This window comes from Galeopterus variegatus, unplaced genomic scaffold, assembly GCF_000696425.1.
Source record: "Galeopterus variegatus unplaced genomic scaffold, G_variegatus-3.0.2 Scaffold1184, whole genome shotgun sequence".
In the NCBI taxonomy this organism is placed as follows: domain Eukaryota; kingdom Metazoa; phylum Chordata; class Mammalia; order Dermoptera; family Cynocephalidae; genus Galeopterus; species Galeopterus variegatus.
The window spans coordinates 231071-237016 of NW_007727295.1; positions in this window are offsets into that span (position 1 = coordinate 231071).

Sequence of the window (5946 nt, forward strand, 5' to 3'; positions counted from 1 at the left end):
CGGACACGGAAAAAGACAAAAAAAAAAAAAAGAAAAAAAAAAAAAAAAAAAAAAGATAATAAAGGAATACTATGGACAACTCTATGCCCACAAATTTGATGATGCACATAAAAAAGAACCAATGCCTTGAAAGATACAACCTGCCAAAACTTACACAAGAAAGACAATCTGAATAGGTTACATCTGCTAAAGAAAGTGAATCAATAACTAATCCTTCCCCCCCCCAAAAAAAGCACCAAGTCCAGGGGGGTTCACTGGTAGACTTTATCAAACATTTAAGGGAGAAATTTTCCCAACTCTCTATAATCTCCTTTAGAAGACAGAATCAGAGGTAATACTTCTGACCTCATTCTTATGAAGCCAGCATCACCCTAACATCAAAACCCAGACAAAAACATTATAAGAAAACAACAAAGTAATATCTCTCATGAACATATAGATACAATAGTTCTTAACAAAATATTGGTATATCAAATTTAGCAATGTATAAAAAAAATTATACACCACGACCAAAGGGAATTTATTTCAGGTATTCAAGTCTGATTCAACATTTGAAAATTAGTTAATGTAATTTATCACAAGCAAGCTGAAGAAAAAAAATTGAATGATCCTATCAATCCCATCAATAGATACTGAAAAAGTTTTTCACAAAATCCAATGCCCATTCATGAAAAAAAAAAAAAAAAAAAAAAACTCAGTAAACTAAGAATAGAGGGAAACTTCCTCAATTTGATAAGGAATATCTACCAAAAATCTGCAGCTAACATTATACTTAATGGTGAGAAATTTGAGGCTTTCTCACTAAGATCAGGAATAAGGCAAGACTGCTCCCTCTCATCACTGCTTTTCAACATTTTACTGGAAGTTCTAACTGATGCAATAAGATAAGAAAAGGAAATAAAAGACATACAGATTGGAAAGAAGGAAATAACATTGTCTTTGTTTGCAAATGACATGATCATCTATGTAGAATAACTGAAAGAACTAACAAAAATGCCCAGAACTAATAAGAGATTAAAGGAAGGTTGCAGGGTGTTAGGTTAGTCAGTCCAATATAGAAGTCAGTCCAATCTCTTTCCTATATGCCAGCAATGAATAAGTGAAAATTGAAATTCGAAATGCAATTTTATATGAATGGACAGTTTATATGAATGCCCCAAACTGAAATATTTATGTATAAATCTAACAAAATATGTACAAGTGCTGTATGATGAAAACTATAAAACTCTGATGAAAGAAATAAAAGAAAAACTAAAAATGAGATATTCCTGGGGCTGGCCTGGTGGTGCACTGCTACAGTGCGCCGCTTGGGAGTGCGGCGGTGCTCCCACCGAGGGTTCGGATCCCACATACAGACTGGCCGCTCACTGGCTGAGCGAGGTGCGGACGCAACACCGAGGGTTGCAATCCCGTTGCCGGTCCCGGTCCGGTACGAGCGTGACACTGAGGGTTGTGATCCGTTGCCTGTCATGAAAAAAGACAAAAAGGAAAAAAAAAAAAAAGAGATATTCCATGTTTATGGATAAGAAGCCACAGTAGTGTCTAAATGTCAATTCCTCCCAACTTGCTTTACAGAGTCATCGCAATCCCAATCAAAATTTTAGCAAGTAGTTTTGTGACTATTGACAAAGTGAGTGTAAAGTTTATATACAGAGACAAAAGACTCAGAACAGCCAACACCATATTGAAAGAGGACAAAGTTAGAGGACTGATCCTACCTGATTTCAAGACTTACTGTAAAATTACTGTAATCAAGACAGTGTGGTGTTGGCAAAAGAATAGACACATAGACCAATGGAACAGAAGAGAGAGACCAGAAATAGACCCACATTACTAGTCAACTGATCTTTGACAAAGGACCAAGGGCAATATGATGTCAAAAACAGTCTTCAGCAAATGATACTTAACAACTGAACATCCACATGCAAAAAGTAAATCTAGGCAAAGATGGTACTCTGTTCACAAAAAATAACTCAAAATGGATCACAGACTTAAATACAAAATATAAAATTATAAAACTCCTAGAAGATAACATGGTAGGAAATCTAGATGACTAGGACTTGATAATGACTTTTTGATACAGCATCAAAGGCACAATCCATGAAAGAAAGAATTGATAAGCTGTTTTGTGTTAACGTTTTTTAAATTCTGCCCTGCAAAAGACACTGTCAAGAGAATAAAAAGAAGACAGACTGGGAGAAAATATTTGCCAAACACATATCTGTTAAAGGGTAGATATCTAATTTGACAAAAAAGTTATAAAACTCAACAGTAAGAAAAGAAACACCCAGATTAAAAAATAGTCCAAAGACCTGAATAGACACCTCACCAAAGAAGATACAGTAGTCCCCCTTATCCATGGTTTTGCATTCTGTGGTCTATCATGGTGTAAAAATAGGTGAGTATAGTACAATAATATATTTTGAGAGAGAGACCACACTCACAAGGCTTTTATTACAGTATATTGCAATAATTGTTCTATGTTATTGTTAGGTATTGTTGTTAATCTCTTAGTGTACCTAATTTAAAACTTAAACTTTATCATAGGTATGCATGTTGTATTAGTCCGTTTTGTGTTGCTCATAACAGAATACATGGAACTGGGTGATTTACAAAGAAAATGAAATTTATTGCTACAGTTTCTGATGCAGAGAAGTCCAAAGTCCATCTGGTGGTGGTGACAGTGACCCAGAGGTCTCACATTGCAAGATGGTGGAAGCAGAGAGAGAACAAGAGACAGACTCTCCTCTTATTTTAAAGCCCTCAGAACCACGCCCCTCACCACTATTTTTAATCCGTTTACTATGGCATGGTCCTACAATCCAATCACCTCTTCAAGGCTCCACCATTCAATTACCATAATAAGATTTCCCACCCTCTTAACAGTCACAGTGGGGGCTAAGTTTCTAATACATAAAACTTGGGGGACATAATTCAAGTTTCAATGAGTTTTACAGGAACACAATTCAAACCACTACACATATATAGGAAGAAAAGTAGCATAGGCAGGGTTTGATAATATCCATAGTTTCAGGCATAAACTGGGGGTCTTGGAATGTATCCCTTTTGGAAAAGGGAGAACTGCTGCATACAGAGGGCAAAGAAGGATGTGAAAAGATGCTCCACATCATATATCATCAGGAAAATGCAAATTAAAACAACAGTTTGCTACCACTACCTACCTACTAGAATGGCCAATATCCGGAACATTTACACCAAATGTGGCAAAGATGTGGAGCAATAGGAACTTTCATTCATTGATGGAGGGAAAACAAAATGCTGCTTTGGAAGACACTTTGGTAGTTTCTTACAAAACTAAACATACTCTTCTGTACAATCCAGCAATTGCACTCCTTGGTATTTACTCAAAACATAGATGTTTATAGCAGATTTATTCATAACTGCCAAAATTTGGAAGCAACCAAGATGTTCTTCAGTAGGTAAGTGAATAAATATAGTGTGGTATAGCCAAATAATTGAATACTACTCAGGACTAAATGGAAATGAGCTATCAAGCCAGGAAAAGACATGGAGGAAACTTAAATGCATATTATTGAGTGAAAGAAGCCAAACTGAAAGGGTCACATATTGCATAAATTACAACTATGATATTTTGCAACACATAAAATTATGGGGACGGTAAAAGATCAGTGGTTGCCAGGGATTAGGGAGGAGTAGGGTGGATGGATGGGGAAAGCACAGAAGATTTTAGGGCAATGAAACTGCTTTATGTGATACTGTAATGTTGGATACACATCATTCTACATTTGTCCAAACCCATAGAATGTACAACACAAAGAGTGAACCCTAGTGTAAATTATGGATTTGGGGTGATAATAATGTATCAATGTAGGTTCATCAATTGTAATGAATATGTATCACTTTGGTGGTGGATTTTGGTAATGAGAGAGGTTATGCATGGGGGGGCAGGGGAAATATAGGAAATACATACCTTCTGCTCAATTTGCTGTGAACATAAATCTTGTCTAACAAATAGCCTGTTTAAAAACAAATCTTGTTATATACCAGGGCCAGATTAATGAAAAACAGAAATGGCAATAAAAAACAACATTTAATTATCTGTTTTGTGCTAAGTGTTGTGTTCTGAGATTTGTATGCATTTTCTCAAATAATCTTTAGAATTGTCTGTCTAGTAGGTCCTATTTGATATGCCTGTTTTATAGAAGACAAAACTGAAGTTAGGTGAGGTTAAAAATTTTGACCAAGGTGACTAGGCTGGAACACGGAAGAAGGAATTTAAGATATTATGTCTAAAATTATGTCTAATTTAGATAAATTATTGCTAATTTGGATATGATAAATCACCCCAAAAGATGGATTGGGTTTATGCTTCGTTTTTAAAACATGATCAAACAACTAGTCCCATTGAATATTTACAAAAGAATCAATGCTGAGGAAATGACATATGTGTTATTATTTTGTTTATAATACATGACTTTTCTCTTAGCTGTAGGCATTTGCTCATTTGAACAACATTTAAAGACACTCCTCCGGAGCACCAGGTGTGTATTTCTATCATGTTTTCTAATGAATTCTTTACAGTGAATTTTGTCAACCAAATTAACATCTGTCAAATTTCATTTGGCTTACTTTATTGATTGCACATGGCACTGACCTAAGATTTTTCAGAAGTTCATCTATATTCTATCTAAAAGGATCCATCACTGGAAACTGATTTTAAGCTCTCTTCAAACTTGATTTATACAAGCTTGTGGTATATAACCATTGAGAAGAGACAGTATAGAAAAGGCTTAAATACTAGAATAATTATTGCCTTAGATTACCATAAGAGTTTTTGATATTAATATACTATATTGAGGAACATCTCCAGTTGCAAAAACATCTACTAACCAATCTTTTGAAAGAGATAATTAAGCCTTTCAGTTAAAATAGAAATACCTATATTCTGCTTTGGTATCACCAAGGCTGGTTTTTTGTTTGTTTTATTTTGTTTTGTTTTTCAATTGAAAACTGTTTGCCAAAATCTTTACATAAATCAATAAAAACAATTTGAGTGTTTTCCAACTTATCTAGTCGTACATCCATTTTAGGCAGAGGTTTATTATCAGGCTTGATTATAAAATTATATTTTTGTAACCTATGCAAAATAAACCTTTACTTGTCAATTTTATAGCAAGGATTGCTATGAGTTCCCAAAAAACCTGGACTATCTTTTTCACTATTATTCTGATGTTATCTAATGTTTTTCTACTGGCTCCATAATGTAATAATCAAATTGGATTATAATACAGTCAAATAAATTTCATCTGGTATGTTCAAAGAATATCTGTAAAGTAAGGCCCAGATGTAACACTCAACAAAAAAAATGTCCCCAACTAACCATTTTCACATGAATAGTACAAAAAAGCAAATGTTCTCAGGAATTCTCCATTCTCAGATTCTGGATGTAAAAAGAGGATCCAATGATAACACCCAGCTTTGTGTCCTTTTTCTCTGATAGCTTTAGCATGGCACACAGACACATATGAGATAAATACATAGAGATTAATCAAGAGTTATATGATTGTAATGCTAAACAGTATAGAAAAATTTCATCCTGCTATTAAATTCTAAACTTGAAAAAATGAGATAACTCCCCTAAAGTTAACTTTAATTCTACTATTAAATTTTACATTTGAGAAAATGAAGTTCCTTCCCCCCACCATAAGAAGTTAGCCAGTTATTCTTTATTCTTAAGGCCACACAACTTATGAATGACAGAGAAAGAATTATTCTACTATAGGTCAGTAATTTATTAGTTTGTTAGATAGTTTCCAATAAAATAGCTAGATAAGGGTAAGATTTTTAGACAAGGGTTTATATGTTTTATGAGATGAACATGTCCTTATCACACAAATCTAGCCATTATCTTACAAATGCCATTTTGGGAAAGGGATGTAGCCATCCTCGCATGGTAAACTAGCA